This window comes from Neocloeon triangulifer, unplaced genomic scaffold (assembly GCF_031216515.1).
Source record: "Neocloeon triangulifer isolate White Clay Creek 2 clone unplaced genomic scaffold, ASM3121651v1 ptg000014l, whole genome shotgun sequence".
Classification (NCBI taxonomy): domain Eukaryota; kingdom Metazoa; phylum Arthropoda; class Insecta; order Ephemeroptera; family Baetidae; genus Neocloeon; species Neocloeon triangulifer.
This window is the reverse complement of record NW_026775556.1, coordinates 9,506,753-9,521,829: the sequence shown is the minus strand read 5'-3', so window position 1 is coordinate 9,521,829 and position 15,077 is coordinate 9,506,753. Positions and strand designations below refer to the sequence as shown.

The window sequence follows — 15,077 nt, the reverse complement described above, 5'->3', positions numbered from 1 at the left end:
CTCCGACCAGCAACAGAGAGATGTGTTTTGTGTGTTGGTTTGTGCTCTACAGGAAAAACAAGCAACTTACGCTCGTGTGGCTTAGAAAGAAATTGGCTCACGGCGATTAAGAGGCACACAGGATTTTTAATATGCCCGAGACAGGCATAAAATTATGGCAGCTTGCATATGAATTTTATGGCCTGCACTTTCGCTGCTTCTGATTATGTGAGAGATGCCGCTTTTATGCCGTGCTTCCATGATTAATCGGCGATTAGGGGCAGTGAAAAATCGGACGTGGCTGCCCAGCCTGTTTATTGTTATATAATTCCTTTGATGGTCACATTCATAAAAATGCTAAACTTGACAATTTTAAATATTGTCTCCATTTTTGGCGTTTAATAGGTAATTCAAATTAATGAAATTAATTTAATTTAAGATACATATAAACGAGTTCAAAGTACATTGCAAAATAAACTTTGACTTCTGATAACTTGAGACAGCAACATTCAACATGGAATAAATCGAATAAATATCACCTAAAAGCCATGCACAAAAATTTTTATGTGATAAATTTGTTGCCAAATTTAACTGTTTCGATTCTTCAAAACAAAATTGCATTTTTATGAATCATTTTGTTACCCTTTAAATAAACTCGAGCAAAATATCAAGCCATCTTTATAAAAAAACGTAGCTAATCAAAAACATAAATGAGGAAAATTATTTTCCCCTTTAAAAATATCCTCAATTTTAAATGTGAGCAAGTGTCTTGAGTTAAAACGCAAAAAACAAAAGAAATTAAAATGGAATCATTTTTATTATATTTCAAAATAAGGAAAAAAATTGCCAACTGAAAAAAAAACAATTTGGAATGCTCTAGTAATTTTGAAACGGTGGCCACAAAACCTCAGTAAAAGCATAAATATGCAAAATTATTGACACGCCATCATAAAAATCCAATCATGTTCTGAGAATGGGGATCATTTGTGATCTATTCTGATCCAAAATATACCGAATGGTGCTTCAGCAATAAAACCACAGGGATCATTAATTCCATAATCACACGGAAACGCTATAATTTTTATATAAAGCTGTTGGTTTTCTTCCGCAAATCGCTGCCAAGCATTTTTTGCTTGCATGTCGCTCGCTTCGATTCTCTCCACGCAGAATTTCTGGAGATCTAATGAATTATTTAAAAACCTCTTGTCCCATTCAGCGACCGCAATAAAATTATAAATACGTTCAGCTTTGTAGCAAAAGGTATCGTTTTAAAATTGGACCTTATACAAAACCAGCAAAGGAAGCAACGCAACACAAGTAAAATATACAAAGTTGCAGGCACCAAGTCACGCAATCATGTTTCCATTTTACATTCATACTAGACAACATTTTTCTGCACTAAACATTTTAGAGTAATCTTCATATTAGCAGCATATAAAGGGCGATGAAATGGCGCAATGTTCTGAAATTCTGAAAATTTACTTTAGCAAAAAGAAAAGATAATTTAATTGGCTACATTTTGCTATGAATTTTTTTGTTTTTTTTTTTTAAATGTTCCTTGTGTAAGAAATATTTATTTGAAAAAAAGTCCACACAATGCTTTAAACTCAGCGCCAAAAATGATTTTTAGATTAGGCACGATGTCATTTTTATTTATCTGCCTGCCTCTCGCGTTGCGTCTCTCATTCACGTCCTGACTTGTTCGCTATGGTCTTGGAGCTTCGGGCACAAGCAGCAGCAGCCACCACCAGCATAATCGAGCGAGAATGCAGTGTGCTGTGAGGCGTGAGCTGTGCATTACAAAAGTCACCTCTCGGTGCCTCGGCGGCCCTCGCCGAATTTGAGCCTACGGAGGACTTCGCCGACCTACCGATAACCCTAAACGGACCAGGGAATATCGCCACAGCCCCAAGGTAACATGTTACCCCTCTTGCGCGTCTTCCTGTTGAGGCTTCCGAGACTTTGTTCCTCTGGTGCAATATTGAGTGGGCCAACATGGCGAAAGCGTAGAGAAAGTCCAACGTCGATTTTTTCAATTTCCGATACAAGCGCGGAATTTTCAGTCCCCCAGCAAAATGTGATGTTCGGATTACTTAAATTAATAGGTACGTTAAAACCATAAAAATTTTGACTTCAGAGGCCCTTTAAAAATTGAAAAAACTTATTAATAACCCAAAAGTGAGATGAAAGGAATTAATAAAAATCACACCAAAGTCTGTCTGATTTGTATGATAGTGAATTATTTATAATCTTACATTATTTTATATCCACAATAAAAAAAACATTAAAATTTAATCGAGTGATATGTTTAATACATTAAATATTTTCCTGTCATAAAATCGTTCAAAAGAAAAAAAATTAAAAAGATAAAAAATTAAATGGATTTAAATTAAATTAATTTTTTTCCTAAATAAGGCAAGTCAGTTCAAGCTTAAGAATAATAAAATATTGCAAATATCCGTCATAAGCCTTGATTCCGAACCGGCACTAAAAGAGGAAATTCCTCTCGCTCGATGATTGTTGTGTGCAGCTATAATTAAAGGCAATAATACGCGTCTCGTGGTGACCAAGCCGAAGAATCCGACAAAAAAACCGTGCTATTATAAATATAATAAAGCGGCGGATAATGTAAATGAAAAGTTATAGCATTAAGCAAAGGCGAGTGTATAATTTTTGCATGTTTGGTAACGCGCGAGGGCCCCATGCGATCTTTATTATGTTAAAAAACAAAAATATCAAAAAGAGAGAGAAAATCTTGGCCGGCGGAGCTGTCCTGCGAATGGTCCGTCAAGAGCAGAGTTTTCCCCGCGCCGTTGGTATAAATAATGTACAGATAATTATTATGATTATGTTAAGGTTCGTCATACAGGGCAATAAATCTGTCACACGCGCGCGGGCCAATAAATCTATAAAGCAGAGTGAGTCGCTCGATGGCCCCCCTTTAATATTTTGAAAGCCTCCAAATATTCTCTCGGTGCTCGCACTGCTCTCTTGCACGTCTCACAGGCCAATATGTAAAACAAAATTCAAGAAAGATATTTATGTGAATCGAAACTTGCCGTGATCTGAAAAATTTTCGCTTGAGAGTCATTATAATGTTAATACCAGCACCGCCACATTGCTCAGTCGCAAAATTTATGTATTATAATCTTTGCCTGAACCAAACAATATTCGCAGCTTTTATTGCATAAAATAATTTATTTAGTTCAATTCTTAAAGAGAAAAATTGAGTAAATGAAATAATCTTGCATATGAACACATAATATGAATTTGAATCTAATATAATATAAATCTTAATTTTCTTTAGCAATTTCTAACTTATTTCTGGCCCTCGATTCCCATTAAGGTAAGGAGGGTATCAAAAATACACGCCCAATTGCTTGCAATTATCTTTCAGTGAAAGCAAATCATATGATATTTAATTTTGTGGCTTCAAAAAAATCCAGCAAACATTACTTCTTTCATTGAATAAATAATTCATGAAAAATTAAGAACCCCTTCATAAATGCATAATACTTCAAAATTATTGTTAAAAAGTAGCTAAAATTTTAATATTAAAAATTTAAAGTTGAAAACAAACTATTATCCATATTTAAAAATATACAAAATTATTTATTAACAGAGAAAATAAATAAATTTTGTTTACTATATAATTAAAGAAATGCTTATAATTATCTAAAATTCAATGAATTATATACCTTAGGCAATATCTACCTGTTCGGTAAATTACTGTTGCTGATGAGCATGCTCTCAGGTGTTGTAGTTGGCGCGTGTGTGATCTGGCCCTATTTTTCTAATTAAGCGTGCTTGCCATTTGTTACAGGAGCGCGCCGCGTCGGAGTGTGTGTGTTGGTTGTTGGGCCATGCTGTAAATTGCAGTAGCAGGTGAGACGAGATGGAGCGAAAGAGCCTCCTTCCCATTTTATTTTTTAATCATTAAGGAGTTAATAACCGGCGAGCGGCGCGCCACTATAAAACCCAAGCGACTCTTTCTGTGCTCGCGCCGCCGCCGCCGCCGCCGCTCAAGACCGCGTGCATGTTTACAAGCAAATCAACACCTCTTTTTAAACCTCTCATTATAAGATTTATACAGTTTTTATGGTCATTCCAGGCCCTTGTTGTTTTTCAATTTACAAGCAGTCAAATCCATTTTTAAGCGAAAAGGGCGCGTCGAAAAAAGAGTGACATGCAACAATTTGCCTGCTGAAGCTGACTTTTGCAATGCCTATACATAACCAAATAATCTAAGTTTAAAATTTATGTTTTAGTGGACATTTTTCTGAATTCTTTTTACCAGTAATTAATTACGCAGAATGACCCAAACAAAACTGAAAAATTATCTGCGTTGGCCTCATAGCATTATTTATTTATTTATATTTTTTTTTTCAGGAAAGATTTGTGTATAAACAAATTTCTAAAATTTTCGTTACTCAAATCCACTCAAAAGAACTAAGAATTTTTCTATAAAAATCCTCTTAAAATCGCATTATCAAAAATCAGACTTTAAACAACAATTCTGCAGTGAGAATAATGATTTTGGGCTTGATCTCGTCGTTAACATTTTGATCACTAAATCCCGTTTCAAGCACATTAAAAAGCTTGTTTAATGGTCTTATTAGCATATTCGTAACTGCTCATTAACTGGACAAGAGCCCGTAAATCTCCATTAACCTATAATTAGCCAATCAAAAGAAAAAAATATTATTTATATTTTTTTAAATTAGGAATTTACAAGACTTTTAATGTAGAAAATATTTTATTTCATAAATTTAGCATAAAACTGCAACAAACTGCAGAACAAAGTTGGCATCATAATAATTAATTTCACCAATTTTACACCATCATTTTTCATTGAAAAATTTATATCTCTTCCATATAGTGTAAAATTTCAATATACACAAATGTAAATAAAGAAAATCTTGCCTTATTGATCAAGTCAAGTAGAAAATAAAAAGTTTTTTGGAAACCAGTAAGGAACTTGGATGAGAATCAATATCCCGGTCTAAGGTATATGGCCTCGAAATAACCATCGTCTGGCAGCGCACGGCGTATACTCTGCCGCTCTCCTGTTTTATTTATCACCTTTTCTCATCAACACCATCTCTCGAAGTGGCGGCGGCGGCACCATAAAAAGGTGCACTCGGTCACTTCATTAGACTTGATGGCCTCACCTATGAAATCTATCCGGCCGCCGCCGAAACCCTTTTCTCTCTCGTATCTCCACCTCTCAATGGGAACATTTCAATCAACACTCTTTTGCTTATTGGTTACCACCGAAGCGCGCGGTCGCCGCAATTGTTGCCTGCGCGCCTATCAAGATAAATTCGAATTATTGAATTTCTCCCTTGTGCTCGGCGGCCACTTCGCTTACAATACACTGACAACCGTGTTTCAAAAGATCGATATCGATGATAAGACATTTTTGTCTCAATAGGCAATTATCAACTAATTTGGTAATTTATTTATTCTGAGCGCAGATCGTTGCATCTAATTGAATTATGAAAAGTTTTTTAATCTATCTTGCTATAATAATTAAAAAAAAAGAAGATAGTTTATGTCTCCTTCGTCATCTTAATTAATGTTATTTGAAATTTTTACATAAAATTTATATTATTAATATAGATTTCACACTAAATGAACTTTCATAAAACCAAATCAAATGAAACTATCAGTAAAATTTTTTTGATAGATTAGATCTTAACAAAATTAGAATGTCACAGCAAAATTTTTACTTACAAAATCGCACCAGGTGATCCAAGGCATTATTTGCAATTTACTTTGGTTTGATCTCCTTTTCCTCTTGTTAGTCGCGACTGTGATCGGTTCGAATGCAAATAATACGTCTGCCAAGGACAAAAGGGAAAAGTGGTAGAGCACCTGGGACAAAAGCGCAGCACGCTGCGAGCAGGAAACTCGATTTCCAAATTAAATTAGATTCACGCACCAATAAATCCGGCAGAATAATAATGATTTGTCCTCATAAGAGCGCAGAAAAGAGAAGGTGCCCTGCTCCGCAGCTTTTGATGGATAGGCATAACAGAAAATGAATTGAAAATTGCCACAATATATGCTTCGCGCTTGAGAAAAAAGGAGCAACACATGCATTGGTATACAATGAGAGTGTAAAATATTATATAGATCGCATATGTATTCGCGCTCAGAGAGGAGGAAAAAAATGAGAGACGAGAAGAGACCGAGTTTTATTACCCGATATTATTATATAAAAAGCACGCCCCGTTATCGCATCATACCTCTGGCTCTCCGTGGAGAGCGGACGAAAATTGGTTATAGCTCGCCAATTTTTTCCTATCCAGCTTCGTAATCTAATTTTTTTACGTCCCGCCTCGCTGGCCCGCGCACTGCTGCGTTTGTATCTTAACGCGCCGTGATATTTTATATTTGAATGTCAAGAGTTTTTGCCATTATTTTCAACACAAAATGCGGGCTTTCGCAAGAAAAGCACCAAAAATTTCATAATTTCCGCAAATTTTTTGATTGACACTTTTTTTCCCAGTCTCTCGTGATTTTACCTGCAACCCGCGCTACTTTTTTTTAGATTTTCCCTGTAAATTTAAACAAAGGTTTCCTCAATTTAGCCTCTTCTTGCCAGACAATTGTCTGAGACGCTTTGTGCAATTAATCAAGAGAGCTTCATGCATGGTCAACTATGCACCGTGTCTCTTTCTCTCTTGTAAATAAAAACGAGCGCGCTTCTTATATTCGCGAAAGGGTCACACAGCAGAGGCGGCGGCGATTTTCCTGCACGTTCAGCGCGCGCACTTGTGTCTCGTTCTTTATGTACAAAGTGCTCCTTGCATGCATTCAAGTCTCTAACCGACAACACGAAAAAGAAGAGAGACAGGACGTTGCATTCTGGCAAAAGCGGCTTTTCAATTCACACGCCGCGCGCTTTTTTCGCTGGAAAAAGAGAGCTCTGCAGAAATATATAAAAAGAGCAAATGAGCGACGGAGGTCGAGCACTCATCACCACAGAGCAATGACCAGATTTAACTGCTGGACAAGCCACTCTGACAATAGTGAAAATTTTTGAAAAAAAAAAAATAATAATTTCCCCTCTGCAAAGACAATAAATTACTCAAATGACACGTTAGTGCCTGGGAGGTGCAATAAGCAGTAATGAGAGCTTTCAAATTGGCAGGCGGCGTGTGGAGGAAAAAAATGCGAGAGGATCGCGTGCCGATTGCGTTTTTAAAAATGACATTAGGTGATAATCGATGCGCCCAGCAGCGGCATACCCACTTATCATTGGAACTTTTTATGACTCGCAATCGCGTGTCAATCTGTGAAGAGCGCACGCTTTTCTGTTTTGAAGAGAGGTGTTTGTAATGGCATCAGTCATTAACAAAAGGATGAAAAATCTTAGCAATAACTGAGTTAGTTCAGAAAATTATTGTAAGAAATATTTTACTAAAAATTGAATTAGACAAACTTAATAAAAAAAAATATAATTATATTTGTCTAGCTACAGCCATTTGAAATTTACCGTCTTTGCAACAGGTGTCAACAGATGAGGCAACTGCATTTTTCATTAGACTTTGATATTATAATAAGTTTTTTTCTTCAAATTTATTATGGCAAAAATTATTTGTCACTATGAATGTATAATCTGACTATTGATATATTAACTTCACAATGACTTTGCAGACTCTGTATGAATCTTAATATAAATTCTAATTTGACACAAAATAATATTATTCCTAGTTTAAATAGAAATAAAAGTAAATAATATTTAAATAAGTAGCTCAAAGATAAAAAAAATAAAAAAGTGGTTTTTAAAACTAATTATTTAATAATTCATCAAACTATTGCCATATTTTCCAATGTTCTAATTCCTCAACAATTACATTGAGCACCGAAATGGCAAACGAGCGATGCTATAATGATACAGTAAAAAATCTCACACTATTTTATACACAGAGGCAATGTGGGAGCGCATATCGCGAGGAGTAAAGAGGGGGTCTGGCGCGCACAAATGGAGAGTCCCATAACACGGTGTGTGCATCCGTATCGCGGCGAGCGCATCTCGGGCGAAATTTCAGCCAATTACATGACACAGGAAGAACAGCTCCCTGACCACAAAGCGGCCTGGCGAGAGCTAACCTGCAATTAGAAGGCGGTACCAAATAATAATAATCTCCGAATAATTGCTGGGTAGCACACCATGCAGCAGCGAGTCGAGAATATAAGTTGAGCATAGAGAGAGTCGCGCGCGCGGTGTGCACCAAATAAAAAGCAGAGAGACGTCGAAACCGTAAAAGCAATCAACGGAGCGGGCAAACAGTAGCCCTTTCCTGACGTCAGCCCCCGACCTTTCATCTTGCGCGGCCATTCACAACTCGGCTGCTACTCGACTCTTGATTAATTAATTTCGGCCTTGGCTCTGGAAAACTGAGATTCTTGTCAGCCACTAGATATTAATTAATTCCAAACTGTTGTAACAATTGCAGGAATTTAAATTTTTATTATAAAAATGAATTTTAATAAAATTTAAATAATTTTTTTCGATGTTAAACTCTGTCATCAGTTCCTTTCAGTCATCGTAACACAAAGAGCCATCAAAATGTTTCCTCTTTTAGGACCCTATTATATTTTTTGTTGATTATTCTGTGATGAATATTATTTCAAAACACCAGATGTTTAAACGTTTAGTGTGCTCTGAAAACTTATTCTTGCGAATGTTGCGAAACCCATCTCATTACATTCTTTCCATGCAAGGGACTTTCATTATGATCAGCATAATGAATCGCGAGCTGGCCGGCGGAGACGAGTGTAAAAATATACCCGTGCACGCGGCGGGCCGAGTGAGAGATGATATAAAACTAACCAGATTATATACAGATAGCAGGTGAGTGCATTCAACCCGAAGGCTATCAAACTGTTCTCTGCTCCATAAAAAAACAACACACACACACCACGGCGGCACAATAATGAAGAGAGCGACGCGCAAGCCAGAGCACAAAGATGGCGCGCCAAAATAGAGTGCGCTCTCCGAAATTCGCTGCTACCTGCTTTTCCACGCGGCTAGTTCTTGTTCTCGGCCGCGGCGAAATTGGCGGAAGCTGCTATATTATGGGCCGACGCAACACTCTGCTGGCTGCAGATGATGCGCGAAAAAGAGGAGCTGTGAGAAATCGGGTCTCGCCGCCGCCGCTGTTGCACATTTTGCTCCGCTTCTCTTTTCTAGTCGACGCACACAATGGAATTCTTCGCAGACGCCCGGCTGGCCGTCATATGACCTCTCTCGCGATGCTGTGTGTGGCAAATTGCAAAAATAATGAGAAAAAGTGTTTTGCGCCTATACACATTTATCAATGAGGCTTCAGAAAAGTAAATTAACGTAAAATTAAAAAATGTATTAATAAAAATAGTAATTGTCAATTAAAAAATTTTTGCTTACCTTTTTTTTCCTTTTATAATCTTTGTTGCTGAGAGCTGTTCTACATTAAAGTATTTTCCCCTAAAATTTTAAGTATTACTCCAAACGTTTCGCAATTGCTTTCCTGATTTTGTGTTCAAGTTAATTATTTAAAAAAAAAAATCAAAACTACATTTAGTTTTTACCCATTAAATTGCATCTTTGTTTATGTTGGCACGGTCACGCAGGATGCTGCAGCTCCTGAGCAATTACACGCGGCAAGAAATATTGTGGCACGTTGATACTTGATATTTTTCAGGCGCACTCTCTGCTATCAAAAATTTATTATCCGACGTTGCGGAGACAAAATTAATGGTACTCTGAATTCGAAACGGCGAGAGACTGTCCGGTGTTATTATCTTTCTCAGGAATCCGGTGATGCCCCTCCAACTATGAAAAATGCAAATTGTTTTGACCACAGTCAAAAATTTGCCTTCAACCATACGCGTATAATAAACAAAATGAGCCGGGGAAAACCAAACAGTTCAATTCAATTTTTTTGGAGATCATTCAATTTCGCAAAATGACTGATGAGCTTCGTGCGTTCTACACCTGGTTGAGTTTCAAGCGAAACCTTTTTCAAAGCAGTAACATTTAATTGACCATTGATAAAGTCAGCAGAGTGATTTTGAATGGTGAAGATTAAAATTTATAGCTTAATCAGCTACGTTTTCAATAGAAAAATAAAATAGTGAATTCCTATAATAAATAAAACACTCAAGCAGCTGAATGATTTCCCACGCTGCTAATTAAATAAAAGAAACAGCACCAGCTGCAGAGCCAAAATATTATACCCTCTTGTTGTTTCAAAAATGGTTTGAAAATTTTAAAATATTCTCATGTGAAATCTCAATCCACAAGCGATTATTTCTCATTCAGATTAATTTAATTCATGCGCGATTTGCGACAAAGGCAGCGCATGCAGTAAATAAAAAGAACGAGCCGTTCAAATGTGCAATAACTTATTCTTATTTCATAAAACATCCATAATTTCAAACCACTACATCTATATAAATTGCCTCTTATTTATTTACACACCGCGCATTCCAATAAATAAACGCCGGCTGATGCCATGCAGCAGTTTTATATTTGCTTGTTCATGCTCGGTTGCCTCTCCGCCTGCCTTTGCTTTATTCGCTCGCTGCGCATAATTTTATTCCGCGTTCACATAAAATACGTAAGAATGGAAAGCGATCGTATACATATTTTCTGCGCTGCAAAAAATGGGCAAAAAGCGCATGCTTTATGTGCCGCACATTGATTTTGGGCATCTGTGAAGTGGATAATGATGATCGCATCCATAAACCATAGCCAATGATTCATGAACATAACCTCCTCGCTCTCTCTCGCGAAGAAAAAATTATATTCCGCCGTCTACGAACGCGAATAAACGAACAACAAGACGTTGCTGTTTTTCAAGAACAAGCCGTGTGGGCGTTCAGGACACACAGTTTCTTCTTTTGAAGGGGTCATCGAGTTTAAAAATAGAAAATGCAATGTCAGTGGGGCGAAGAGCACCATTTTTGAACTTCAGTTTCGTGATTATACACCTCCAGATATTTTGATTGAGAGTCTTTTTACAATTCTAAACTAGAAAAGTAATACTACAAAATAATATAATATAAAAAAAAATCAATGTGAGGTACAGATTGATGAGAAATTAAAAATAAACCTTCCTTAATTTTCTACATCCATTTTTTTTCTAAATAGTTGCATAGAGAAGATGAGATTAAGTGATATCATGTGAAAAATCAATTAAAATATTTATACGATTTCTAAACGCTATTTTCTATTTTTCACAATAAAAATAATCATTTTAACATTAGGAAGATTTAAATATTAATTATTATTTATTTTTGTATTCAGAAAGCAGTGCTGCTTTTGAATGACACTCTTTTTTAGCAAAATCTTGAATATTTTATGTATACAGCAGCTGGTGATGGATAAATACATCAGTTTTCTTGTACAATTACTGCAATTTGTACGGCAGAATTCATTTTATTTACACGAGGCTCGCCGCAAGTAAATTAGATTATCTCTCTCGCATCAGAGGCGGTTGTCACAGCAACAACATTAGAGAATTAGTTCCATTTATCAATTTGCCACCGGCGCATTTGCATAATATTCAAATGAACTTGTCGCGCCACCTGCCCAGCGCAGAGGCGGCTGCGATGCGAAATTGGCGAATTCGCCGGCAAAAAGCCGCCGAGCCTGCCCCTCTTTCGCATGACCAATTGCGATTGCCACATTCTGTTCCGTTCCAAAATGGACGAGAGAAAGAGAGGCTGCTGGGCGAGTATTACACGAAATAATAGCACCTCAATCCGAACCAACGTGCTCCATCATCAAAGCGAGCGAGCGAGCGAGAGAGAGAAAAAGCATATAATCAGCAGCAGAAAGACAGGCAATGCACCGGCCATTCTTTTCGCCACATTCGGCGCGCCGGGTACAGTTATAATTTTGTGCCGCAAAAACATTTCACATCAGCGAGCAGTCTCGGCTCTGTCCTCATTATTATGATGATTATTGCACGAAAACACACCTCTGTTATGTGCCTTTCGAGAGTACTAAACTTGGTGCCGCCGCCGTGCGTTTTAGCCCATGATTTATGCCCGGGTAGTGAAAAACCAGCTTTTTCAAAGCCGCGCGCCGTACAAAATAGTTAAATAAATGTATTTTAAATATTAAGAAAGAAGGGCCTCTTCTATTACGGCAGCCAGCGGAGAGGAGCATGAGGCGCGCAGAGACGGACCCCATGCTAAGCATTCCCCAACACTTGTGAATATAGCCACTCTTAAATCATATGGCCACTCTCCTTAGCTCGCCGTGTATTATTATTACTGTTTGTGTTTCAACTCACGGTCAGCTCTTTTCTCTTATTATAATGAAATCGTCCTTTATTTCTCTTTGGAATCGTTTATTTTTTGAAGGCCTTTCAAAATCACTTTAAGTCCGCCTGCAGCTGTGACGTTGTTTTGACAAAGCAGAATAAATAAAATTATAAAATAATGTGGATTTACCTAGCATAATTTTTGTATTTTTTTTTTTTTTAGCTTTTCACTCCATTTAATTAATATATTGTATGCTTTTTTACAATTTTTCAAATGACATTACTAAAATAACTCCCAACAATCAATAAGTATTAATTTAACTTAAAACTGGAAATTACCTTTGGAAGTTTTGTGTCCTTAGCATTGTTTGTTTTATAGCTTTGGCAAAGTAACGCATGCAGAGATAATTGCAGCAGCCTTGACTCAAAAATTGTACCGAGAGTGAGTGTCTGCTAGCTGCTGTTTGTCAGCAGGCGTTTTCGTGCTAACAAAGATGGAATTTTCCTTTCATTCAAAAGTCTCGACAGCACATTTTAGCGTTTCCAAACGCGAGAAACCTCTGGATTGAGCACCGAAACTAAACAGAGGCGCCTATTCAGAGAAACAATTAGCGCTGATTATTTGCTTTGCGCGGCATGCAAAATCGCGCGCCACTCCAAAATGTTTTTACTTCATATGAGTTATGAGAGCCTTTTGCAATAATCCAACCATACTCGGGGATCAACCATTAACGTTTAGGAGGTTGAAACCAGAGAAGGTCAAAGAGGATTCGCCAAAAAGGAAAAATTGTAATAGTTCCGCTTATAATTTTGAGGTAAAGGGTTAAGATTTAAAAAAGAGAGAGATTTTCAGCTCCCCGCCAGCTGCAGAAAAAGTGGTGAATTTTATATTCTTGATTATTTTACACTAATTTGGTTTAATGGATTTATACAAAAAGATATTTTTGAACCGCATATTTTGGCGAAAAGTTTAAAACTGTTTTCAACTTGTGGATTCCACTCACGCAGAAATATTTAAAAGAATAATAGTATGTGCTTTCTACTGTCTCAATAAAAAAAAGTGAGCAAATTTCACATTTTGTCTGTTATTTCAGAGACATTTTCAGGATTAAATTTTTTTAATTATTTAACAATAAAAACAATAAGGGTGCATATTAATAGGGTATTTAAAAATCATTTCCATCATTAAAAAAAAATTAAAATCCACAAAAATTCCTAAATTGGCGGATGTTAAAAAAGAATGCTTGTTTGATCTGCAGGAGTTGTTTTTCTAACATCACGTGTCTATCCAGAATGTTAATTTGCGCTCACTTGCGTTATTATTACATGAAATATTCATATAATTCACAACATTTGCGCAACACAAAATATAACCGTGCCGAAAAAGTGCAACGAACACATAAGAAATTTTTCAGCAAGTCTGAAATTTCTAGGAACCAACGCGAAACAAGTTTTTCAACCTCAGGTGATTATTATTGTGAGCCGACCTTTTCCTTTTTCGCTCGCTCGCACAATACAAAGTGTGTTGCATAATTTCACCGCATTCAGCGACAAATTTCCTCGGAAGCGAAAAATAAAAGACAAACGGACGAGAGCTCTTTCATCATCACGTCAATTGATGAATTCCGCTCGTTTGCATGCGCGCGTAATTAAATTAACTCGCGAGGAATTTCCGCGGGTAAACAATGCACATCCTACCGGGAATGATGGATGTTGGCACGCGATTTTCCTCGGCTGGAAGGTCGGCGGTGCGGATGCCGCGCTGATCAAACAATGGCCGGCTGATTTTTGAACGGGGATGACATCACAAAGTGGCCGTGCAGCCGCGGGTCGACCAAGAACTACCTAATTGAGAGTATTATCAATTTATTAGCCGCATTTAATTGCCAACTATTGAGGTTGGCTCACGCTGCGCGCGAGAGAGCTGGGCCACCATAATGGACAAAATGATAAGTATCATCCATCTTATATTAAGTAAGGGGTTTATTTATTATAACACACAATGTAATAATGGCCGCGTGATTTACGTCTGGAAAGGTGCTGCGTTTGAGTGACATTCATCATCGCCAAACTCGATTCCAGAGTTCACAATCAGGCATTTATATATCATAATGCAATATCAGAATAATCAAATATAAAGAAAAAAAAAGCAATTACAACAAAAAGTAATACATAAGGATATACGTAATAATATTTTTTTCATCAACATAAATTTTTATTTTTATTTTTGCTTACAAATTAATAACCAAACAATTATTAAGTTGAAATAATATTTATACAATTATTTTGATTTAGCAATAAAGTTTTTTATAAAATGATATTTTGTAACAATATTTTAAAATTGATAGCTATTAAATATTTTATTAGATGCCGTTGAGTGTTGTAAATAATAGAGACAAGACACAGACGCAATGAACAAATTTTAACAATTTCAACTGCGAATTGTAAATTACTAACTCAATTACTTTATCATTAAAAACTTCCGTGTTTTGATTATTTCATTGAATGATAGAATCATAGCTGCTCGTATATATTACTCTGAAAAAATAAATTTTTTACATAACCTAAGCTTTCATCAAACATTTACTATAAAAGTATGCTTCAGACATATACGGAGGTACTTTTTATCAATATTATTATTTAATATTTATAAAAAAAAATAGCTTAAACGCTAACAATAGGCACAGGAAACTAAAATAACTATTAGTTTCAAATTTTTAAAAAAATATCTTTAACCTTATAAATGCTAAGTTGAAAGCCCACATGCCATATGGTTGGTTGGTTCTGGCTTGACAGTGAGTTGCATGCAGCAGCGATACAGTATAATAAAAA

General features: G+C 36.4%; 1 protein-coding gene across 2 annotated transcripts in view; it reads left to right on the top strand.

The window, feature by feature from the left end:
* LOC132200979 (extracellular serine/threonine protein kinase four-jointed) overlaps positions 1-15,077 on the top strand; it is a 44,595-nt gene that overhangs the window by 19,677 nt on the left and 9,841 nt on the right. Inside the window, exons 1-2 of one of the 2 annotated variants that reach the window (XM_059626816.1) lie at positions 1,757-1,892; positions 3,803-3,864. The gene's annotated coding sequence lies outside the window, so the exon portion shown is untranslated. Of the gene's footprint in view, positions 1-1,756; positions 1,893-3,802; positions 3,865-15,077 lie in introns of those variants that run through there. The other variant, XM_059626814.1, reaches the window with a different exon arrangement.